Source organism: Ictidomys tridecemlineatus, chromosome 9 (assembly GCF_052094955.1).
Source record: "Ictidomys tridecemlineatus isolate mIctTri1 chromosome 9, mIctTri1.hap1, whole genome shotgun sequence".
NCBI classification, from domain to species: Eukaryota; Metazoa; Chordata; class Mammalia; order Rodentia; family Sciuridae; genus Ictidomys; species Ictidomys tridecemlineatus.
The window spans coordinates 140,367,960-140,394,732 of NC_135485.1; the positions used below are offsets into that span (position 1 = coordinate 140,367,960).

Consider the following 26,773-nt stretch of genomic DNA (forward strand, 5'->3'; position numbering starts at 1 on the left):
AATGTGTGTTCTGTCCTTGAACAAGAAGACTGCTTGGCAAACACTTGCTCCTTGAGCAACCTTTAGAAAGGAATTTTCGGATCTTTCTTTCTTTCTTTCTTTCTTTCTTTCTTTCTTTCTTTCTTTCTTTCTTTCTTTCTTTCTTTCTTTCTTTCTTCCTTCCTTCCTTCCTTCCTTCCTTCCTTCCTTCCTTCCTTCCTTCCTTCCTTCCTTTATTTCTCCTTCTCCTCCTCCTCCTCCTCCTCCTCCTCCTCCTCCTCCTCCTCCTCCTCCTTCTTCTTCTTCTTCCTCTCTCTCTCTCTCTCTCTCTCTCTCTCTCTCTCTCTCTCTCTCTTTTGACAAAGTTTTGGCTTTGGGTTCCATCCTTACTGGGCCTGAATAACCCTGCTGCAGTAAAACTCCTGCTAAATTCTATTTTGATTTTGATAATTCACCACCCTTGCTATCTCATCAACTCTGTCGGATCAAATCTTTGTCCCCCACCTTTCCTATCCAATCACTCGCAAGAATCCTTACACGTTGGTTTAGCAAAGTTCCTTCTATCCTTGATGTTTCCTCTTAGCAGTTTTTCACCCACGGATCTCCCTTCCCCCCGCTGTGTTTGGTCCTGAACCTGCCCGTGTCCTTGCTGTGAAGGGAGCTGGAGCCCACCTCTCTCCCCTATTGCCTGTGGCTTTCCCCCGTCTAGTCTTCAACACAGCCATCTTCGTTGCTTTAACAAGTCTCAGAATGAATTTTCTTCAACGAAATTTTCAGGTGCGTTCTACATGCATACCACTTTACCACTGCAGCCTAAAGAAATGACACAGTTTGAATGAAATCAAAAGAAAATTCAAAGAAATATAAAGAGAAAGGAAGATACAGAGAAAGCAACAAGGGGGAAAAAAAGCAAACAAAACATATCTTTACTTGGAAGGCCACCAAAAAAAAAAAAAAATGGAATTTCCATTGGTTTTCTCTGAGGCAACTTCCACTTGTGCAGAAACAAAATGCTTTTTGTTGGAAAGAAACTAGCCTTATCCTTAGCCTTGGGTTTCAATTCTGTCTTGCTGAACAAACTAAGGACTGCCCTCTTGGACTCCCGACTAGCTGCCAGACTCCAGCGTGTGTCTGGCAACAGCCTTTGGTAACTCTGCATCTCCTTCTTTGCCCTACAGCCCATTCTAAACCCAAATCCAGCTGACGGACCCTTTGCTCAGTGCTCCTGTAGATCCAGGTTGAAGACTGGAATCCATGCTCATACTCTTGCTACTGCACTTGGTTAGAATGCAGCATGAATAAGCAACAAACATGTCTCAGAGCATATTTTGGCTCACTCCAAAAAATGTTCACAACCAATACACACAAACCAATTGAATATGAGATGTTCCTAAGGGACATGCTAAATAAACTAAATGCCTCTCTTTCCTTCACTCATTGGCAAAAAAAAAGGGTTCATTAACTTGTTCAAGCCAAGAGTTTACTATTTAGTAAGTCCTTCCACAGGTGTGTTAAGTTTTAACCACCTCTGCTATCCATCAAAGGAAAAGAAGATTTTCTCTTTTAATATCTGGAAAACTTAGCTCAGTTCAGAGCCCGGATTATTTAAAGCTGATTGAGTGGAATGCTAAGGTTTCTGCATCCAATACTCCTTTCTTTAAAAAACAAGAAAATGCAAAGCACATCAAAGCTAGATAGATAGAGAAAAGCAGCTGTTCCATGATAAATGAAGTAGGTTATTACTAGCATGATAAAAGTTAAGAAATCATAAAGGGTTCTCTACAGGTGCTAATTTTACTACTTGAATGAAATTAATAAGACTCTATAAAACAGCAGGAGATCCTTAGATTACATGAGTAATCAGCAAGAAAATTTATTGTGGTTTTACGAAGCATAAAATGTTTGTGTAATATATGCAAAAGTGGTACTTTATTCTCTGCAGTGAACAATTCTCAGTCCTTATAATAGAAAAATATTTAGTAGTTTGACATCTCTTGAGGCATAGTTTTTAAAAGTTATTCAAGTGTGATTAATTTGATTCAATACAAAATAACAATGCAGTAATGCTGAGTCACTTAAAAGCGTCTTATACATTGTATATAATGACATACATATGGGGAAAATGCAAAAAGACACATATTGCCACCTTGAGGTACAGGCCAAAGTCTAGAATAACCAGAGCACAAAGCTGTGCATCAGAAAACATTCATTCAATAATACTGGGGAAAAGTTATTAGAAATGAACTATGCAGAATTGATCTGAAACCAGAAGAAAATGTTAAGAAACCTAAATGGGATTTAGAATATAATGATTTCAAAGGGAACTAAAGCAGATATTAACTAGATTTTGGACTATAAACATTAGAATCTACATTTTACATTTAACCTAATTTCATATTGCTGGAAAAATAATATGCATTTGAAACTAGGGTCTTTTTCTCTACACTTTCCTTGATCCAATATATTTGGTCTATTCATATGTTCCTTGGATTTTACACATTTAATCTTTGGAGAATAGATGGAGAGGAATTTATGAAAATGTTAACATAATTACATACCCAATTCAATGCTTAGAAAATACTGTGTGGTGATTTTTGCAAAGTCCCTGTTACAGTGTGGATATGAAGTATCCCCAAAGGCTCATGTCCCTAATAAAGGATTGGTCTCCAATATAGCAATGTTCAGATTATAGGCTTTGGGGAAGTGATTGGATTATGAGAGCTCTGACCTGATTAGTGGATTAATGCGTTGATGATTGAACAGACTACTGGAATGCAGGACTAGCTGGAGGAAGGCTGAAAGGGTCTCTCTTGTCTCTGGCCTTTCTCTCTCTCTCTTTGTCTCCACCCCCCACCCCACCACCACCACCACCCCCCCCCCCCCGTTTTCTGACTACTATAAGCTGAACAGATCTCCACCACTCCCTTCTGCTGTGACATTGTGCTTCACCTCAGGCAACAGAGTCAGCTGACCTGGACTGAAACCTCTGATACTGTGAGAAATCTTTCATCCTTCAAGTTGGTCACAGTGACAAGAAGCTATGCAGTTCCCATCCTGATGAAAGAACCAAGATCCCTCAAAAAAGATTTCAGTGAAAATGTTAGACTTCTTTAGCTCTAGTTTCAGGATAAATCTTTGGAATGTGAAAAATGAAAAATATTACACTAGTGAACATGGTAATGACAAACATTTTAATCATTCTCAGGAATGAAAATATTTATTTAATAGACTGGGAGGAATATATATTTCTTGAAGAAAACTATTAAAAACATACTATATACCAGGCATATTTAAACAAATTGGCACACTAACTTCTTTAATTAAAACAATAATAACTTCATGAAGTGGGTATAGTCAGTATCCACATTTTGTTGATGAGAAGATTGAAATACATAGGACAAGTTGTACCTATAAATCATAAGGTAGAACATGTTTGTCTGAGTTAACCTTAAATCATTCTAATAGATTCTAGAGAGTAGTGCATTTTGAATATTCACAGAATATATATGCTAAGTCTATTTTCAATGATGATTAAAATTTTAACATCCAATTTCTTTGTTTAGAATTGATTTTATTATTATTCATTAGTATAGCTGTTGAATGTATGAATTTTTTCACTTTGGGAGATTTTAACATTCATCGATTTGAGACATTAATTTAAATTTTCTGCACTTGTTATTTTAATTAAGTGACTAAAAATATCAATATAAATAGTTGAGTATTTGCAGCTCAACTGAATTAGAACTAAGCCCAAAAATAAGTCAAGAAATACAACTCTGAATTAACCAGTGTCTGTAAAGTAATCTGCCATATATATTCTCATATTTATGTATATCTATATATCTACATAAAATAAAATAGATTATTTTTAATAACATCTATTAAAATAGTTCTTTTTCTATGATCAAAATTATTACCTTGTTTGACTCAGAGTTACTCACAGGTAATCATTAAGCTTTGAACAGTATATATATTTACCAACATTGAAAAACAAAATGCATGACATTCATTCATGTAACTACACTCTTTTTCCATTCTTGTGACTACACACTTTTCTCTTACTTCAAGTCTCTGGTGCTGACAAACTAATTTGATATTTAGGCTAGACTCTTAATAGCGAATTGAGATTTGATAATCAATGTTTCAATTCCAAATTCTTTTAATTTTAATTAATGAAGAATTTATTTTTTTCCTTCTTTTATCAATTGGACCACTAACCTGTGTGTTAAGAAAGCAGATACATAAATACAAATGCTACATTAAAATATTGGCTTGGATTATACAACATACAATGAATGTTTTCTAGAATTGTATCTAACACTTTGGTCCAATAGTGTCAAGTAACAGAGATGAAACTGACACATTCTTGCCATTAACCTTCCTTTAAGATCACCTATCTGCATGTGAAGTAGAAATGTAGCATTTACCAAACTGTGATTAATTTGTGTTGAGTGGTTTAATCCTAACCACAAATTATTTAATTCAGGGCATGGGTACAATGCACTATTAGTTTCTTTTTTTTTCTTACATACATGACAATAGTGGAATGCATTACAATCATAATTATCCATTCACAGCACAATTTTTTATAACTCTGTATTCAAATTCTTAATTTTATAAGTGCACCTATGAATGACCTTCGTCTCAAGATACTGATTTTTATGTGAATGCATTTATTCAAAACAAACTATATATCCAGCAAATTAAATGAGTAATTTTTGTTCAGAGCACTTCCTCCTTTAAATTATTCCATTCAAAGGACATATTTCAGAGTCAGAAAGAAAATTAGAATAAAATCAGACGATAATTCAGTATTATTATGCCTATAACAGAAATTTGATTATTATTTAATGCTTACTCAATTAATTAAATATAAATTTTCTTTCTCTTTTACTAAATAACTCCTGTGTGCCTTTAAGGCATTGAAACATCCTAGGTGCTGAAATTCAGGATGAACCATGAACCAGAGGTGAACCTGCCTTTCTCTGGTATGCATCCTTGAAGGAAAGCCAGATTGTACTCAATGCATTCTAAATTGCATAAAAGTGAAGTAGATATTTCATATGGAGTGATAGAGAATGACTTCTTTGACAACATGTGTTTCATTCCTATAACTCGAGGAAAATGTCATGTAAATATCAGAAGGAGAAGATGATTCCTAGAAGAATTAGTAATAGCAAAAGCCTTCAAGAGGAAATGAGAAACTGGAAGAGAGAGAGAACTGAGTGAAAGACAGAGTAATACAAGAAATTATTCTGGATAAGTGTATGGAAGTCAGTTCATCTAGATCCTTTCAGCCCATGGTAGGCTTTTAAATTTGTATTTGAATGATGAGAATTCACCAGATTTGTAATCACAGGTGTGATATAATATGATTTGATTTTTTAAATATCGTACTGATTACTGTATGGATAAATACTTTTAAGGTAGTGGTGTGTGCAGGGAGCACAGAAAAGGAGGTTCTTAATATGATCTAGGTAAGAGACCATAGTGGCATGAACCCTGGGGGAAAGGTGAAAGGTGGAGAGGAGTAAATAAACTACCAGGGAAAGCCAAGAAAATTTGGAGGTAGATCAGACATAGTGTCTAGTAAGAGGAAAGGATCAACAGTAAGTATCAGAATTTTGGCTCGAGTACTTCTATGAATATTAGTAACTAATTCTGATAGAAAATGAAAAAGAAGCAAGCTTGAGAAAAAAAATACAGTGCTTTTTATCATATTTTATTTGGCATATTTGTTAAAAATCCAAATATAACTAAATGCCAAGTAGTGACCTGAGCTCATCAGAACACTAAGGTCTTGAGATTAAACTATCCTCAACACCTAGAATGATCAGACTTTAGAAAACTACCTAAGGCACACACATCCAGGCCAAAGACATCAAAAGTGTTCTGTGAAAGAGGAAAACAAAACAAACAAAAAAACCACAATGAATGGCGCACAGCCAGGGATGAGATGCATTCCAGAGGACAGGAAAGATAGATACAAACTCCATGAGACGCCATTAACGGACGTAGACACCACGAGAGCAGAATGTTGTTTGGAAGTTGTTTGGGGTGAACTCATTGCGTGTGTTTGTGTTTGTGTGTATGTTTTTAGTTCTTGATTTTAGTAAAATAATGCAATGAAAATGTTATTCCAAAGACAATTGAGAACTGAGGACTGTGGATAGAAAGCTACAGGGAGTCGTATAGCTTGGAAATTAGTCCACAGTATGGCCAAATTCCAGAGCATATGTACACCAAAAGAGGTAGCATGAAAAACTTGCCTTTTCCCTTGTATATTTTAGACTTCTGTTTTGTTTGTTTGTACGGGGAACAGGGGACATTTTCACAGAGACAGTAGGGTCCAAGGAATGAAGTGTTAAAGTAAATGAGGCTGTGGTAACCACAATATTTTATATTATTTATAACTAAGAAAGTTCAGAGTAGGAGTCATTTAAAAGTGCAAGAAACAATATCCAAATTAGCTCAGTCTTACCTTGTGATATCCATGTCTGTATTATAAGGGGAACTTCAAGCAACTTAGTGAAACCCAGTCTCAAAATAAAAAATAATAATTATAATAGAATAAGAGTAAAAATGTCTGAAGATGTAACTCAGTGGTAAAGACTTACTGGCTTAAATCATCAATAACAAAAAAAAAGGAAGGGATTATGAGAATAAAACAAAAATCAAAACAAAAACAAAATAAGCAAAAACTTAAAAACTACTGGGAAATTTCTTTGAAAGTACTATCCTATGTTTAAAGATATTCTTCTCAATATATGTTGCTTTTCTGGATTTCCTCTATAAGGAAAACAGTTCCAAACCTCAGTATTCATAAAAAGAGAGAGAGAAGGGACCTTCCAATAAGAGAAACAGTCCCTGTGGAGGAGTATTGCCTTCACAGAGTCAACACAGGACTTACCTGGGGATATATCCCAGTGAATCCACCATAAGCTGAAAATAACTCGAGTGGAAAGTGCACTTATTGCACCTGACCTACAGCACCTCACAGCTTAGCCTAGCCCACCTCAAAATGTTCAGAACACTTGGCCTACAGTTGTTCAAAATCATAAGAGACAAAACCCCTTTTATAATGCAGTGTTGAGTTTCTTGTGTGACTTTATGAATGCCTGTCTCCAAAGGCATGCTAGCCACAGTGCACTGTGGAGTGCTGTTTCCTTGCCCTCAGGTCTCTGGGCTCACCAGGTAATTGGTTTCCTGCCACCGCCCAACATTGTGACAACCTGCATATCACTAGCCAATAACATCATAATTAAAAACTCAGTGTGGTTTCTACTGAATGCACATCCCTTTTACATCATCACAGAGTTTATAACTTCTAAATCAAGCCAGGGAAGTGTTTGTTCTTCACATTGTATTGTAGAGACAGTGAACACGTGGTAACCCGGGAGTTCTTCATGCTTTTCATACCTTTTCGAACTTTTCAAGTATATTCACAGGTGCAATGTCCTATCCCTGTAATCCCAGAAACTCAAGGTTGGGGCAGTGGGATCACAAAGTTTGAGGCCAGCCCCAGCAACTTAATGAGACCCTGTCTCAAAATTAAAAATAAATAAATAAATAAAAATGACAAGGGGTATTGCCCAGTGGTAAACTGCTTCTGGGTTCAATTCCCAGTTCAGAAAGTCTAATGACAGGTTAAGAACAAATTTAATTACATCCTCTCCACTGCTAATAAAAAGTATTTTTAATACCCTGAATAACTAAGAATTCCATCTACAAATGTAACAGGTAAATCCACCTTATTTATTTTAGATGATTATTAGTGACTATTGACATTTAATTGATCTTTCACTCTGTATCTGATGAATAAGTAGCATTTTAGGAGTTATTTTGTGTAGGATGCTGTCAGCCATAACAATCACAGAAAAATTTATTCTTAAGCTTAGAATTAGAATAAAATATGTACAGGAAGAGAAAAGAGAAAGGGGCACTATATGGCTAAACATCATTCATGAGCCATGTGTAGATTGAATTTGGAGGTAATTGTATTTGTTTCCTGTTGCTGGTATAACAAATTTCTACAAATGTTTTGACTTAAAGCAACATGAAAGTTTTAATCTTATGGATCAGGAGGGGTAGTTTTTGATGTGTCTTGCTGGCCTGAATTAAAGTACCAGGAGTGTGTTCTTTCTGGAGGCTTTAAGGAAGGAAGCATTTCCTGATCTTTTCCACCTTCTATAGGAACCGGCATTGCATATTCCTAGCAGGATCACTGTGGAACCCTTTCTGTCACCTCACCTTCTGCTCTGACTTTGACTATCTGGTCTCTCTTACAGAGACTCTTACAATTACATTGGCCCTACTTCAATTAGCTCTGGGTCTCAAGATTTTTAATTTAATCATGCATTTAAAGTCCTGCTTGCCACATCAAATAATATATTCACAGGTTTCTGGGGATGAAGGTTTGAACATCTTTGCAAAGTCATAGACAGACCACCACATGGATCATTAAGCCTCAGTTTGGAACTCATGACTCCACTCGAGATCAGAATCTTGCTACCTACCCTTGACAGTCCTGACTTTGTGTAAGATTGAAACTTTACATAAATACAACTGAAACTGAAATTGTTCCATAATTTTAAAATTGGGTTAAAATGCCCTATGATTACAAAACAATCTCAGCAATAACTTAATCAAAGTCAGCATTCAAAGTTTCTCAGAAAATTTAAATGTTTTAGAACAGTACAAAAATGCCATTTCCCAATACAAAAGCAATTTTGAAAAATCATGGAAATTACAGAGTATTTACAGAAATGCAGTTGCATACAAAAATATTTTCAGAAGGAATATGGGTCTTACTTGCCTTATAATCTCTTAAAAGCCAGAAACTAAAATATGTATAATCACGAAGAGAACAAAACAAGAGTTGGCATATGAAAGAGAGGTGTATGTATGTGCGCAATAGTAATGTATTGGTTTAAAAGGTAGAACTTCATCTTCAAATGTCTATGAAATAAATAAGAAGAAAGAAGGTGATCTTCATTGTTTTTTTCAATATCATTAGTGATGTCATCTCTTCTGCAATGAAATATGAATAAATGAATCAATCTAATAGGACAATTGGTAAAATGCACCATCACATTAGCTATTATAAACCAAATCAACACCAAAATGAAAGTATCACAGCACTCCTTTAAAATTCTGGGTGACTTATGCTGAATCTTACAGTTCAAAGTTATCTGAAGAAAAAAATACTTGATTGACTGTGACTGAACCACATGACAACACAGCCATGATTCAAAGTTACTAAAAAGTTTTATTGCGACATCTTAATGTTATAATTATGCATATTATTGGAGAAAAATCTCGAAATTCATGAGAACACTTTATTGTCCCAGTCAGTGGGGGCCTACTGTGTTGATTACAATAGATGCTGTGGCTTACAAACCACAGAAATTTATTTCTCACTGTTCTGGACTCTGGGTCTCAGGCCAGTTTGCCAACAGAGTCAAGTTCTGCTGAGGGATCTCTCTTACTCACAGGCTGTCAGATTCTCCTGGGATGCACACGTGACAGAGTCACCTCTTTGTTGTCCTCTTTCAAGGGCACTAATCCATTCCTGAGGGCTCCAGCCTTGTGACCTCATTGCCTCTCAAGGGCCCCATATCCCAATACAGTCACACTGGGGGTGTAGATTTTAGAGGGACACACAAAAAAAACCGTCTATAACATCTATTTTCGGTGGGATAGAAAATAGTAGAGAGTTGTAGAGAGTTGTAGGCCAAATTTTGAGCATAAGTAATATCAACCTTATCTGACAAATTTATGTTCCTCCGTGTCTGCTGCATCAGACTGGTTTCTCAAAGCTGGCAATTGAAAAAGTCCACCAAAATCCAGCACTGAAGGACATTTTATAGATACAGAGCTGCCTCTGGAGAGCTTTGAGTAAATAAGTCTGTGAACAGATGGCATTAAGCATGAATATAATATTTTCATCACCAAGAGATGAAATCTTTCTCTAACATTGCTGTTGTTTGCTAAGAGAACCCCCCACCCCTCATTTTCTTTAGACCAATATTTCAAATGTCAAGGAAAAGAACAAACTAAACATCACATCCCTGCTGAAGCTGAGCTTTGCATTTGCCTTTCAACTAGCCAGTGCTCTGTGCTGCTGTTACATGTGTTTCTGCAAAATGATTTCACAAATCTGTATCAGTGGGAAAAAAAATGACTTATGAAACTTTTGAAATATGACTGACAGGTGGCAGGTGGAACAGAAAAGTTAGAAGAAGCATTTTGCACGTTTTCTGGTGAAGAGTAGACAAGGCTATCTCAGACTTGAAAAATCTCTTGGGCCAATTTAGAGAACCTCTTGGAAGAGGAACTTTGCTGTCTTGTTTTTCATGTATCACTAGCTGCTAGGCTGCACCTTGCATATCAATGTTCCCATATTTGATGTAGCATGTCCTGCTAGCTTAAAAAAAAGGAAGAGCTCCACATCAGACAAGAGCAGTGCAGAGTGAAAACAGAGTGCTGGCCTCCTGGAGTCCACATCCCATCTTCCTTTCTGGAAATGAATTTTCCTTTGTGGTGTCTCTGATCTTCAGCAAAATAAGAATAAAACAAAGTGTAGGTGGTCATCAAGCCTTAGTGAGAGACTTGGCTAGTGCTGGATCTGAGGAAGCATGCTTCACACACATGTCTTTCTTTCCTGATTCATTTCTCCACTGCTCCTGATTCCCCATTGGAAACCCAGTGCATAATTTCTTGTTTTACTGTGTTTCTTAATTATTTTATAAGCATTACTCTCAAAAGGCATGGAGTATATCTTCTCTCTGACCATCTCCATAAAAATGGCCCATTAGTAGAACTCTAACAAGAAATAAAATAACAAACGAAATAAAAGAAGGATTCCTCCCATTTTCATTCATTACACGGCTATTATATAAGAATAATTAGAATTTGATCAATATGCATATTTGGCAAATCCATTTTATGCTCTAAGCAATCTACATTTTTTAAAAATGTTCATGACTTGCCTTAAGAACAATTTATGTAAAAACCTCTGTCATTTTAAATTTTAACAAACAGAAATACATGTTATTAAAAATTTAATGATGTATTGTATATTTTTAATATCAATATATTATAATTACTTCATTATAAATTGTATGTTCTTGAGACCAGAATGTCTAATGCCATATTGAAATTCAATTTGCTTTTGAAGTTTTAAAAATTAGTGTAGGTATCAATTGGAGAGTGATAGAGAGTTGTTTAAGTGTGAATACATATACCGTAATTAAATGCAATAAAAATGTGACTTATTTTCTTATAAATTAAAATTGCAATCTCTAGTCATGTCTATGTGATCATATTTTCAACAAATCTAGTTATTTTAATAAATATTAAGAGATAGTATAAAATTTTGCATTTTCCTTTTTTTTCTATTAATGCAAGTGCAAAATTGATTTACAAGATAAAGAGATGAGCCAATTGTTGTTCATTTGAGTGTTACCACCAAACATGCCCCACTCTCTACCAATTAGGAAACCAAACTTGACTTCTCTGTTCTCTTCCTTGTGGATTTTTTTTCCCTAATCAATTTAGTTTCAAAGTTTGCCAAAGATTTTAACTTAATTTCATAATTAGTGACTAAGGATATAGGTTTGGTTTATCCTAAAACTATACACTATGACCGAATTTAACAAATACCTAACATGTAAATTGGCATTCGTATTCTATAAACAATTTATTATCTACAGACACATATAGTGTCTACAATAGTTAACAATGCTAAACATCATAAAGTGGAAAGAGGAATTCTAGATAGATGTTCCTAAGATTAATTTAATATGCACATTATTTCCCAATTAAAAATTTCACGTTAGCAGTGCATTTTAAACAGTTGATCTCCTAATGAGACATCTCCAGCAATGAGAAGTGAGCTTCAGGACAGAGTGTGGCCTTGAGGCCTGCATCTGGAAGGGGCTACCTTTTGATAATATATCAGCTTTTTCTTTTCATTCAAGAAAGAAAGTGCTACACTGCCACCTTCTGACAATGATTTTCTCCCTAATGAGAAACGTTTCAGGTCAACATGGGGTATACATTGTGTATATGCTCTCAATCTAATTAATCTTTTTAAGGCATAAGATACTAGAATACTTTATATATTTCTTAGAATAGTTTATTATCTGCAATGGTTGGCACATGCAAAATAAAGCATATATGCAAGTTTTGAAAAATAGCAAACTGATCATGAACCTACTATCCAATTAAGACTTGAGGATTATTGACCACTAAAACTGCCTATATGCATCTTTCCCGTCCTAATTTTAATCTTTAACTCTGAACTAGACATGGAGCTCAGGGACAGAGCACAGAGCACGTGCTTAGCATGTAGGAAACCCCAGATTAAGTTACCCAAGCAACCCCTGCCACAGACACACACACACACACACACACACACACACACACACACACACACACACACCAGAGCCTCTAAAAATGAGAGGATTGTTGGTTTTGTTTCTTCCTGACACCATTAAGTGACACATCATGCAGTATTTTCTCTTGCCTGTGTCTTGGCTTTTGCTTTTTTCTCTTTGCTCCTGACCTATCTGGAATAGGTGTGGTTGAACATGTCTGCTTTGTACTACAGAGGTTGCCTTTTACTCCTCTATTTTTCACCTTGTTGGGGGAAAATCAGTTCATTTACTTAACAAAGATTTTTTTAGAGACCTACTGTGTTTTAGCATTAGTACCAAGAATAACGAATCTGTTGGAGAACAAGAAGAAATAGTTGCTGGCACACTGGACTTTTACAAGGAACTCAAGGAAATGCCTAAACAATCAAAATCCAGTTCGGTCAGTGACATACTAAATCTAATGGAAAGTCCTCTTTCTCAACTTGGCTACTACGCAAGAATCTCAGGGTGCTGAAGGCCCTGATAGAGGCTCTGTCCAGAATAGATTCATAATTAAATAATGGATTGGCTCAGAATACTGTCATTGAGTCAGTAATATGATGACTAAATTCAGAATTTTAAATTCAAATGGCCTATGAGGGATTATTTTTATTTTGTAATTTACTTAAGTAACAGCTTGCCTGTGACACAGTAGTATTACTCTAGTAAAATTGGAAAATACTATTCAATGTAAGATTTATCAAAAAAGAAATCCCTAGAAAGAATATAGATGAAAATGGAATCAGCTTCCTTTTAAAAGAAAATAATTCAAAAGACTGGGATAAAAAAAATCTTGCTATAAATGCCCAGAGCAAAACGTATGGTTGTTTATTATTCATCTTTATTTTTATCAGAATCTTTAAATAATACAGATTGATCAACAAGCTCATCTACATAATCAGAAATTTTTTTTGTTTTAATTAGTTACACATGACAGTACAATGACTTTGACATATCATACCTTTGAATCAGATGGAGATCAGAAATATATTATTTTTAAAGAGAGAGAGAGGGAGAGAGGGGGAGAGAGAATTTTTTAATATTTATTTTTTAGTTTCTGGTGGACACAACATTGGTATTTTATTTTTATGTGGTGCTGAGGATCTAACCCAGCGTCCCCCGTGCATACCAGGCGAGCACGCTACTGCTTGAGCCACATCCCCAGCCCCAGAAATATTTTTAAAGTAAGATGTTTTTCCTAGAAAATTGACAATAAATTAATTGACATAACTGATTTTTACTATTTGAATTGCTAACAAACTATACTTAAAAACCTCAGATTTAACTATGGAATTAAAAAAAATCATAGAGTGTGGTAAGAAAAATAAGATTCTACAATTGCAGAAGATAGGTGTGTGACATGGACAAACTTAGAATGTGACCAGTGATCTCTATTTGAAGACTTTCAGCTCTACATAATGTTCTGAAAATTAGATATTTCCTTTGTTTGGGTAGAAAATTATTTGTCAACCAAAAATTACTTTAAACCTTTAGATGAAAAAAATAATTGTCTAGTTCACTGGAAGGACATGGATAGGATCCAATAGTTTGCTAAAGTCATCTCATTCCTGGTGACTTAGATAAGGCCAGTCTTACCAAACTTGTCTGTGTGTTTTCCTCGTGGGTTCTGGCCAGTTACTAAGAAAAATTTTGTCTTTCTTAACCTGTAAGCAATTGCTATATTTAAATATTTCTAAGCAACAGAGCCCTAAGCTGTTCACAGTAATAAGTGATGTTGAATTACTATTGGATCTGGATCTTGTCTGGGTATTATATTAGTGAAATCCATCCCCTAAATAACAGTTGGATGCTCTCATTTAAGCACCTTTTAGAATCATTTTAATGTTTAAAAAGGAGATTCAATTATATGTCTTATAAAATCATTCTCTTCTATACTTAGTTTCCTCTTCAGTTTATGAGCAGACTTTGCAAAGCAGACTTCACAGTTTACCTGGTTTACTTGAACCCATTTTTATTATTATTGTCCATCTTTATTCCTTTTTAAAGTCCAACATTCACTTGAATCCTATTTCTCTTTCTGTGATGTTTGTAGTACCTCTTTACAACTTGTCATCTGATTCATTTCCTTAAAACCTATATGGAATTTATACAGCTTTTCTTTTTTTTTAAAGATAAGACCAAACATACGCAAGGCATTCATATTTAAATTATTTAGTACTTGAATTATTTTTGGGAGAAGATGATGGTGGGAGTGCTCCTTTCAGACAGTTAGCAATCTCTATTTGAAAGACAAGTCAGTGCCAGGTGCCCTTCACCAGGGTACTGATTGTGATATTTGTTCAGATCACTGACGGGGCACCGTGTATTCTGCACACTCAACCAGCAGAGAAAACGAGAGCATGATTTGCTCTGGGTGGAGACATGATTGTTATTTTCTGTGTCTACAAATATATAATTTAGTCTGAAGAACTTGGCTGGAGTAAAATTTTAATAAACTGGTTTGGGGAAGAAAATTTTTCTGAAAACTTGATCTAGGAAGAGACTGAAATAAAGTCAACTTGGAAGTATTATTAAGTCCTTCATTTTCCTTTTAGTCACACAGGATTGGCATTGCACAAGGTTAAATTATGCACTTAACCACATCCTGAATTTTGTTTTACTGTGAATTAAATTTCGAGAGCCTCTTCTTTCAGTATTAGAATTGTTTTCCTTAAATTTCTAAAGGTTTTTCAATCTTCAATAGTTCCTTATTAAAATGCAAATACTGTAGCATTGGAAAGCCCTTAACTGGAAAGTATTTAACACTTTGGTAAGCAGAAGGGCATGATGACCTCTAACTAGAAGTAACTTACTGATAGCAGGAATGGAGAAGTGAGAGGCAATAGGAAAGACCAGGATTACTAATTCTGCTTCTTTAGAGTTTACATACCTTATATTCTTGAAGTTTCTCGTTAGTAAATGGAGGTGGAGATTTTTTTTTCCTCATTTTGCATATGGCACCAGGAGGAAACTCAAACTAATCAGATCTAACCCTTGCTCTCTATGCTAACATTGATCTGCCTATTCCTCAATTGTACAAAATTTCTGTTAGATTTATGTTACTGTAAAGTATGTGCTATAAAATTGTACAAAAACACAAATATCAAAAGTAAAAGAGAGGTTAAGTTTTTCTGTTATTCTATTTAATAGCATTATGAAGCTTTTATTTGAACATCAAAGTTTTGGTTATGCATGTCTACGTGGAATAATTGGCATGTATATATATGAGCCTATCATGGCTTTCGTGTTGTTTTTGTGTTTGTGCATAGAGCACAGTAGTGTGCATGTGTTTATTTTGGTCACAGTTCATGACGAACTGACCATTGCCTTAGGCCTGTGGTGTACATCATGTTGAACACCCAGAAGATCAAGGCATTCACCTTCCACAGCTGGGAATTGAGAACAGGAAGAGGAGGGACCCCAATATATTCTTCAAGAACACACACCCTTATTTGACTGGAAGACGTCCTTTTAAAGGTTCTACCACCTCTTAATAACAGCACAGGCTGGGGAAAAGGCCTTTAGCTTGTGGACCTTGGAGGACACTTATCCGAATCATAGTAATGGCATTTGTTCTGGTGAGAACTTCATTCATGAATAAAGTCTTATTTCCTTTCTAAAGAATTCCCTCCAGTGATACGTTGACTTAATGATAATACAGGATTAATAAAGGCTTCTTCAAACATGAGTGAATTTGTAATTTATCTCTAATTTATAACATTGCATTTTGGACCAATGTACCAGACAAAGTCTAAGTTTATCTCAAGTTTATTTTTCAAAGCTTGGGGAATTTAAGAAATAAAACAGATAAAGACTGTTTTTTTAAAAAAAAAAAATCTGAATATGAGATCATCAGGCACATCATGGGTAGTACTTTGGGACATCTGAATGGAAAACAGAAGTTATGATAAACATGTTAAAACCAATAGTGTGGGCTGAGGATGTAGCTTGGGTGCAGAGAGGTTACCGAGCACCTGGAAGACCCTGGGTTGGATTTCCAGCACTACAAAACAAAACAAAATAAATAAGACGAAACTGATAAGTTCTAGTTGGCTCATTTAAGATGAAAAGTCAGAAAGATGTTTGGTTTTGGTTGATCCAGGATCTAGTAAAGTCAGCAGGGACTCCAATGCACCTCCCTCCACATTCCACACAGACTTCCTCCCAGGTCCACTTTCCTCTCTGGCTTTCCTTCTGTAGACCACAACATTCCAGGATGCTAAATGTGAGCTTCTTCTAGTTATTTCAGGGGAGTGGAAAACGTTACCTCTAGTTCTGCCAGCAAAGCTCCTGTCCTAGCCTATCCATTCAAATGGACTCATCCCTTCTGAACAGGCCACCTGGTCCAGGAATATGTCCGCCTGCAACTGTCGGCATGGTTACCTGAGCTCACCTCCCTGTCAAGCAGAGTGTTGTTTCCTCCCAGGAGTGGAAATGGGATTCCACAAATATTGCCAACAACATGGAAGAAGGCATATTAGGTAGACAACCACATTGTCACAATCAACCTCAAAATATGGCATAAATCTCCTATGGTATTTTCTACAATGACATTACATGATTTAAAAAAAATGAGCAAGGGCTCATAAGTAGATAATAACTAAGGATAGCAAATTTCTTTTAATATAATGGCACATGCAGAAGGAATGGGTACTTCTTATACACATGTGCACATTACTGTGCTCTATGCAAAACCACAAAAACAACATGAAAGCTATGATAGGCTCCTATGTATATATGCCTATTATTCCATGTAGACATACATATCCAAAACTTTGATGTTCAAATAAAAGCTTCATAATGCTATGAAATAGAATAACAGAAAAACTTAATCTCTCTTTTACTTTTGATATTTGAGTTTTTTGTACAATTTATAGCACATACTGTATGTGGAACAAAGTAAACTTTTCTGTCAAAGCCTCATTTGAGCCAGGTGTGGTGGCACATGCCTGTATTCCCAGCAGCTAGGAGGCTGAAACAGGAGGACAGTGAGTTCAAAGCCAGCCTCAGCAACAGCAAGATGCTATGCAACTCAGTGAGACCCTGTCTTTAAATAAAACACAAAATAGGGCTGGAGATGTGGCTCAGTGGTCAAGTGCCCCTGAGTTCAATCCCTGGTGCCCAAAAGGAAAATAAGACAACCACAAAAAACTCATTTGAAATAGCAACAACTCTCATTCTATAAAAAGAAAAAAAACTAACAAAAATACCAGAAATTTTATACAATAAAAAAATCAATTATTTATAATTTAAAGTGAGCAATTTAAACATTTTAAAAATATGGTAGAGATACACTTATAATCTCATCCTGTAAAATGAATATGTTTTTTATTACATGATTCAGTAACATTATTTTTAAGAACAGAGAATAAATATTTTCTACAGATATGCCACATAGTCACTGTTATAACTACTTAATTATAACATTATGGAGAAAAAGCAGCCATAACCAATATGCAAACTAATGAACTTGTCTATGTTTCAATAAAACTTTATTTACACAAATAGCCTGCAAACTATTTTTTTAGGGAGTAGTGTGCCTTATAGTATTGTATGAAACTGACAAATTTAAATTTAGTTGAATGTTAAATTCATTCCTAAAGTAATATATATTTTGAGATCTGTGTCTAATAAGAATTGTATCTGATTTTATCTAAAAGTAATAAAAATGTAATGTACAGATATAATCTGAAAGATATATAAACTTATTTTTAAAATTATACTTAATGTAGCCAGGCATGATGGAGCACACCTATAATCTCAGTCACCCAACAGGATCACAAATTCGAGGCCAGCCTCAGCAACTTAATAATACCCTGTCTCAAAAGAAAAAGAGGATTAGGGATGTGTCTCTTTGGTGAAGTGTCCCTGTATTCAATCCCCTGAACCATCCCTCCACCCAAAAATGTTCAAAATGCTATCTTATCACCCATTAGGAAGAATTGGTCTCCTTACCTTGTGGGTACAAAGGTAGACTTTCCCACACCTGTACACTTTTTACTTAATAAGCCATGTTCTTTTCACTGTGTAAAGATATCTCTCATTACTATCACAGAATAATCAAGTATAGAGCACAGCCTAATTTGTGAAAATTGGGAAATTCTGAGTAAAAACCTGTGTTTACAGATAAACACACATGGAAACAAAATAATCAAGGCTGACAAAAACAGCAGTGCAAGTGGAAACATCCATCTAATAGTTAAATATAGAGATATCTTGGCAAAAGTCAGCATTACAGATCTCTATGACTATTGTTTATTAACAATAATTAACTTTTAGTGTTAACTAAAAGTCTTAAATCAGAAAATAAATGCTAAGTAAACATTGACACTGCATACTTTGTTGAAATCATAATAATTGGTGTTAGTAATGTGCCCGCATAATACTAAATACCTTAACAAGCATTAATTCACTTATTCTTTTAAATAACCCTATTAGCAAACTTTAGCATTGGCTTCATTTTACAGATTAAGAACCTAAACAACAAAAAACTTACAGAAAGGATTCAGGGACATAAGGATATGAATACACACCAGCACTGCTGATTCAAAAAGAAAAGAGCCCTTTTATCCCCCGCCCCCCAGCTCCAACCTCCACACCTGTTAGTGAAAGTTGGATGTGCTCATAGCCCCAGGACAGAGTGAAAATGGTGCCTTGATTCTTCTGGGAAGAATCTCCAACCACAGTTAAGCAAATTACCCTGCTAGGGTTTTAAACTCATTAAAAAATTTCAAGCATTATTCATCAGAGTTTAAATAACACAGTCTTTAAAACACAAGCACTTGGCAGATATTGATTAGATCAAAATTACAATAGATGAGCAGAAGTATAATACAGGAATAGGTGAGTCAGATATGAATTTAAGCTTTACATAATGTAAGCTCATTAAATTAAATAACTCTGAAAAAAAATTTTCTTTTTTGTTTTTCAGAAATTATGTAGTAGAATGAACTCGTACTCACGTTTAGATGTAAAACAAGTTGTGTGGTAGTTGGGTTTGCACTTCTGAGCTTTTGCTCTGTTCCCAAAATCCAAATTGAACTGGTATTGGATTGCTATTGTACATTACCAAATGAAGAAAGACTTGAAATGATGGAGGAGAAATTTATTTTCAAACCACTGAATTAAGACAGTGCAGCACAGTTTATGGTAAAGACTTGCTACAAACACTCTCATGGCACAACCTCTACAGTGAGAAATCTTAGAGGAGAACCACACAGAGAAAATGATCAGACTACCTGGATCAGATATCAGAAGGCAATTGCTTACAATTCCTGAATCTCCCTTCTGTCCAAGAAGTTTTCAGGAAGAAAATTAGAGTTGGATTAGAGGCCAGACATTCTGCCAACTACCTCCTCAATAACCCACAATCTGCATCCAGAATGCCAATGGGACTAAACCGGTGGCACTCTTCTGCCATTTTGAAGTCCTCAAAAGGGATGGACGAAATTCATTGGGAAATATTAGACTGTCCAAGATTTTGATGAAACTTGAAATTTTTGTTTCAGATTTAATAAGTATATCCCGCAGCCAACTTCCAGATTATGTTAACTCACAGGAAGAGTAAATGGAAAGAAAATGAGTACTGATATTAATGTTTGTAAAAGAACCTATGGCAACACCTAATACCACTGTACCCTCAAAAAACTAGTTTTGAATGAATAAATTGTTGATAATAAAACAGAAAAGGCACATGTGAAAAAAAGAGAGAATGTGTTAATTTTACTTTTTAAAAAAATTTGAACAGTTTTATAAAGTTTGCAAAAATAGCAAAAAGAAAAAAATACCTCTAAGGTGTTTTTTTTTTCCCCATGAAATTCCAAAAGTAACTTTGGAAATATTTTACAACACTTAAAAAATACCCTTTGCATTGTCATCAATATTCAATAAATGTTCAAATGTATTTTCAGGTTATTGACACTTGAGTTAGATCATCTTGCTGAAGTGAATACATAGACATTTTTCCCTCATTCTCTTTGACTACAGTCCAAAATTTTACAGTTCTTGAAGTTTTCAGATTTGCTCATGTTTAAAGGATAGGGCCTTGAGAGTGTTTGAGATGGATACTAGCATAGGTTATTGTGAGTCATTGCACAAAACTTGAATGCTTGTTTTTCCAGGTGTAACTGGAATTAAGGAGCAAGATGTTTAGATTTAGATTTATTGCAAATGTGAATTAACCAGTTGAATATTTTCTGTCCTGAAAAGCAAGAAAAACAGTCTCAGTTAGCAGAGCCAAGGTAGAGTGCTATTTCTGTGCTGACTGTATGAGTAAATCACTGATGAACGCACCTTCTACCCTTCTGTTGGAGCAACCCCTGTGCGGGTTGCAGACCCCAGAGACGCAGCTCCAACCAGATAGAAGGAGGGTATGCATGCTGGTGCTTGCTTTGTCCTTCACTTGGCTTTTGCCAGTCTGTGGGCTGTCAATGGTTCTCTTCCACTGATTTGTCTTATTCTGCTCCTTCTACTTATATTGTGTGTGTGTGGACAGAAAGCAGGAGTGGAATAGCATGAAGCATGAATCTTGGGCATCTGGCTCTTTCCATTCAACTCTCCATTAGCCCAATTCCATTGTTAACATATTCATAAAAATCCCTTAAAGTTTTCCGTCTGTGGGTCAGACACTGCTATATTGCTGGTCCTAATGCAGTAGCTCAGCTTTTTTTTTACATCTATATTTATTCATATTAATCTGAAAGTATGCATAAGAAATCTGGAACAGAGAAAGATTAATTATTACTTAGAGTAAGAACCACATTAGTTCCTCATGTCCTAAATGTTCAATTTCTGGGGTGATGTGATGAGAGCCAGATGGACAACATTGCAGGAATGTGGGTCACACCACAAGAGAGGATCCCGGAAGCAGAATCTGAGAATTTACAAGATAGAGCTGGCCATCCCTCCTCCACTTCTGAGAGAATGACAGGAACCTCATAGAAATAATTTCTTTTTATGAATAGAAAAGAAAATAATCCTTTGGAATACAAATAAATGTTTCCAGAGGGAAGTTAAGAGGAGTTTCTCAGTTTGAAAAGCTGACTCTATTTCTGGGTGTGTTCCCTGATTGGAATGTAAACCAATACCTCTGAACAGGTGCATTTCTGCAGATGGTCTCTTACTATCTATTCAGTAATTTCCAAGGCTTGTGTTTTAAACCAAGTCCAGTAAAATTTCAGAAAGCCCTAAGTATGCAGAAACTTAAAAGCACACAGTTTCTAAAAGTAGTGTATACTTGGAAGTAACTGGCTCATTTCAAAGATAAATTGGAAAAGGAAGACATGATCACCAATATCCTCATGATAGTTTTGCCCAAAAATCTCACAGGTTCATAGAATTGGTCATAACTTTATAATTGACATAGGTTGCAGTTGTGGTCCTCAAATTTGTTGCAAATAATGTTGTACAACATCTCGCACACTTCCATTCGATATTTCCGGAGCTTCCAGTATCAGGCACAGTAAAAACACTGGAATATTATTCAGCCATAAAAAGAATGAACTGTAGAAACTGCAAGACATCATGTTAAGTAAAATAAACCAGACACAGAAAGATAGATGCTCTGTATTTTCACTCTTAGGTGAAAGCTAAAAATTTGACCTCGGAAAAAAAAAGAGAGTCAATCAATATTTTTCTAGATATTAGAGAAAGGGTGAGTGGAAGGAGATTGAAAAACAGCATCCACAGTACAGTTAGAGTAAGTTCTAGCGTCCCACAGAACAGTTGGGTGAATCCAGGTACAGCTCTATCTTGTTAAATTCTCAGATTCTATATTTTATGAGGTTCCAGAAGAGTCATGAAGACACCATAAGGAGGAGAAAATGCAAATTATTCTGATTTGACTATTACACGTTACATACATGTATGGAATTGTTACATTGTACCCCATGAACGTGCAATAATGATCTCTCAAATAAAACAATTAAAAATAAATACCTTTTTTATTTCTAATAACCAAATGGAAGTTTCTTAAATGATGTAACACTATTTGTGTTCCTTTGATATTTTAGTAGAAAAATCATAAATATTTTAGTAGAAAAATCATAAAAATCTGCTTTAATTTTCGGAGTCTAACATGTCTTTGGAATGGTAGAGGATGGTATTAGCTGAAATTACAAGAAAATACATAGAGCTCAAGTCATCTGTGTGCAGCCCACAGATGCTGCTATTTTTAGCAAACCTCGAGTCTGGGGACTTTCTTGCTCTTTTTCAGTTGTTTTTATCTAATTGCATGAGATGATTTCTAAAGAAATTTTAAACTTTAACTCTCTTTAATGACTTTTGGCTAATGATATCAATTTAGTTTATAAAATGGCTTGATCTTTTTCTCTTTTGTAATGGGTCTTTCTGAGCCCTAAATTTCTCTTTAAATTTAAATTTAAATTCATGATATAAACTTTTGTGAGTAAAAAAATGTATTTTCATCAATGTGTTTTTCTCCTAGGTAAAGAAATATTTAGGAACAGTCTAGGAAATTTACATTAAATTTAGGAGATATTCCAAGAGCTTTGAAGAGAATATGTTTTTATTAAGGTATATGAATAGTTGTTGAAGTCATATATCTACAAAATGCTCAACATTGTTCAAGTATATTGACTTTTTACACATTTTTGATAATGAGGAACAAACCCAGGGCCTTGCACATACAAGAAAAGAAGTCCACAACTGAACTGTATCCCCAGCTCTGATTAGATTTTATTTTGAGAGAAGCTTTCAGTAAATTTCCCAGGCTGGCCTGTAACTTGTGATCCTCCAGCCTCAGCTTCCAAGTAACTGGGATTACAGATGTGCGCTACCATGCCTAGCTTGATATTTTTTAAATGAGTAAAACATCTTTGTCCCATTAAGTGGGAACTTCCATGGATCAACTTGTTAGATACATTTTAAACCTTTTTGTCAATGAACGCAATTACCAAGATTTCCCTGAAGCTCTTGGATACACAGCATGTTTTTCCCAGTAATTTACCTTCTATGGAACTGAGCACATCTTTACGGAAACAATAGAATACCTTTGAATTGAGTGAGTTGTGTGTTTGATAGCCCAAATGAAGGTCAATGCATATAATGTTTTCTCAATAAAAGTTCTTCACTCTAAGCCATATAAATACAGGCAGATAAATACTGAATCTAAAAAAATATAATCTTTAAAAAATTTATAGAATCCATAGCATAAAAAGTGCCAAAGGTTAGATGTTGCTTTATAAACTTCAATTCACTGATGCCTATTGTCATTTTAGAATTACGGGACAAATACTAATATTGTGAGTAATACATCTTCACAATTCCTAGAATTTTAAGAAGAAAAAGCATACTCTAAAGAAGAAATAGATCATCAGTGATGGCTGATGTGTAAGCAGCCATTTCTAATGGAGTTAAAAGAACTTGCAGTACGTATGAGTTACCTAATAGTAATTGATTTGCTGGAGGTAATTGTTGACAAGTTTTCCTGTCAGGTTTATTTTGTGTGATCAAATTCATTTAAAACAGCACACAGTATGCAAAATACTCTCTTTGTTTTGATATAACTTGAGTACTTGTGAAGCTGTTCCCAAAGCCCGTCAAAAGTGAGTTTAGTGCGCTTTCTTGGTAGCAAAGGGATCAAAGCAGAATGAGCAACCACAGGAAGCGATCGGATTTGCTTCGATGCAAAGTTAGGTGCAATTTACTTTGTGGATCTGAATTCAGCTGAAAGTCAGTAAGGAAAAAAAAATGATATAATACTCACCATTTGTGAAAAATGTTAAAGGACACTTTAACATTAGATTCAGCGCTAAACTTTCTGACAATAAATAAGAAAATGCAGTATTTTATAAGGGAGGCACAGGGAGAGAAATGTAAGTAGCATCTTTAAAAGCACCATCAGGTTTGTCTTAGTCACGAATCCAAAGAGCCAGAGCAAATACTGCCAGAAAAGTGTCAGAACGGCCCAGTACAAAGAGGTACAAATCAAGGAAATTAGGTTTTTTGAGGTCTGGAGCTCATAATTGTGCTCAATAAGATGGAAAAGACCATAATATTCTGGCTTAAGCATCTTTCCATTGAATAAGGTGAGTACCCTATTTGTCCCTGAATCCTTCACATCTAAGTGTGATGTAGATAATAGCTAGCATTCCCATCTCCCTGCCACCTGTGTGAACCCACTTCTAAAAAATAATTTGAATCATTTTCAAAGAATAAGAGTAAAACTTTCCTTAATATCCCCTACAGGCAAGTAGGTACATCTGAACTCACACTGAGGGCAAATGTTTTAAGACTCATGACCACATATTTAGATTGAGAAGGAAATTCAATATTGCTAAGGGTTATAATATAAAGCTAATACCTATCATTTTTATTTTCTGTGCAATCACGTTAATGTTCTACCTCTGTAACATCTGCATGATGTCATGAGAGTCCCAGAGTGAAGCACCAAAGTCTCTATATTTTTTTAATTAAAAGGCACAGAAGAAACAAAGTTTGACTTATTTAATTTTTTATTTGCCATTCAACAACACTGCCGTCCCCCCCCAAAAAAAAAATTAATGAGAAATTAGACATTGATTGAGCTATAAGTCTACTACGTATAATTCCTCATCAATCGATTCTGGTGACATAGACCTCCAACTCCATAGCTTGTTTGTTTTTGATAAAGCTTACCATACTAATTCCAAGCAGATGCTAAAGATTACACAGCGATGCTTTAAACCCGTGGCCTAGCCTCTATCCGACAATGAAGCTCCATTTGTTCCACACAAAGAGGGCAAATCCTCTGTGGCAATGGCCCTGACTCCAGGGAGCTTACTGTGATGAAGCAGGGGGGTGGCACCTGCCCAGCTGTGGAAAGTGCTTCTGTCTAGTGGCCTGAATAGAGCCGCACAGGCCTTCCCGTTAAAGTGAAAAGAGGCGCATGTTCAGGGAACCAGTGGAGAAGTCACCAGGCAGCGGCCAGTGTCACTGCCTGCCCTCACGACCTTTCACTGCTCTGTCATGGCAGGAACCTGCCTCCAGTGGATCTTAAAAGTCGTCTCAACAACCAGAAATTGAAAAGAGGATCAATTGGAGTATTTTTCCGATTTCTTGAGAAAATGATCTTAGACCCAAAAAAGTAGCAACCAGACCCATAACAATAACACTCAACAACTAAAATTCCACAAAGTTCAGGGCGAGAACGACAACATTAACTAATCTGTAAAGGGTATGTAAGTTATTCTTTAAGCCGGGAGGACAGAGGAGACATTTTCTTATTTAACTAATATTGAATGGATCCAGAGCATAGGCATTTAAAATTTGTAGAATGCTATGCTTTCCTGATTATTTTCTTTTCTCTTTGTTTTTTGTTGGTAAATTAAATGTTACTCTCAGATTTGATGGAAGATAACGTTTTTCCACTTTTGTGACTGAGTGAACCACAAAGACTTATCCACTGTGGTTCATGCTGGATGCAAGTCTTGGGCTGCATGACTGCAGATTTATTTTATCTTATTTTTCACTGATACAATATTCTCCTCACCATATCCCCAAATCTCTTGGGAACAAGCCCACTGCACAGAATTTTATCACATCAAAAAGGGATGATATGGAATCAGAGAGCTAGCTGCATTTGAGAGATCTAATATGAGGGAGTGAGGGAGCTGTTTGGTTGCTGGAGTTTTTGTCTTTTTTTTTTTTATCTTTTTGTAGTTGTAGATGGACAGAATTCCTTTATTTTATTTGTTGATTTTTATGTGATGCTGAGGATAGAACCTAGTGCCTCATGCATGCTAGGTAAGTGCCCTGCTGCTGAGCTACAGGCCCAGCCCTGGTTGCTGGTTTTGAAGTTGGAGGAGCCATTTCTCAAAAATGCAAGGAGGACCTTAGAGTGGGCCAGATAGTCAGCAAGAAAGTAAACAGAAAATCCAAGTATTCAAGTCTCCAGGTGATGAAATATAGCATAATAAAATTGTTGAGTACTAACAATCAGAATTAGTTTATAAGCAGTTTCTTCCCCAGACCATCCAGTGGGAATACAGCTTGACCAAGGACACATGGGGTATGAAAAGCTAATTTGAGTCCATTCCAGAGAACCTGGTGCAAGCCCACCATCTAGACTTGTGAACTATAGAAACAACGTGAGCCGATTAAAAAAGAAATTCTTGTTAATTAACCCACTAAGTTTATGGCTCATGTTTTTTTACATAACAATAGAGAAAAAATGCATATAAGATACAAGACACATAAGAGAGACTGAGAGGCAAACACACAGAAGCCAGGGAGGTTTAAATGTCAGACCACCCATGACAGAGCTCTGTTTTCTTTATTGCTGCAACCTGGGTAATACTGAGACACAAGATCACACAGTCCTCAGATTGTCACATTTTCTTTCTTCTTTCTTTGAGACGAAGAGTGACCAAAATATC

At 35.6% G+C, this 26,773-nt stretch overlaps 1 pseudogene; it reads left to right on the forward strand.

Moving 5' to 3' along the window:
* LOC101967406 (elongation factor 1-alpha 1-like) overlaps positions 1–26,773 on the forward strand; it is a 46,935-nt pseudogene that overhangs the window by 6,506 nt on the left and 13,656 nt on the right.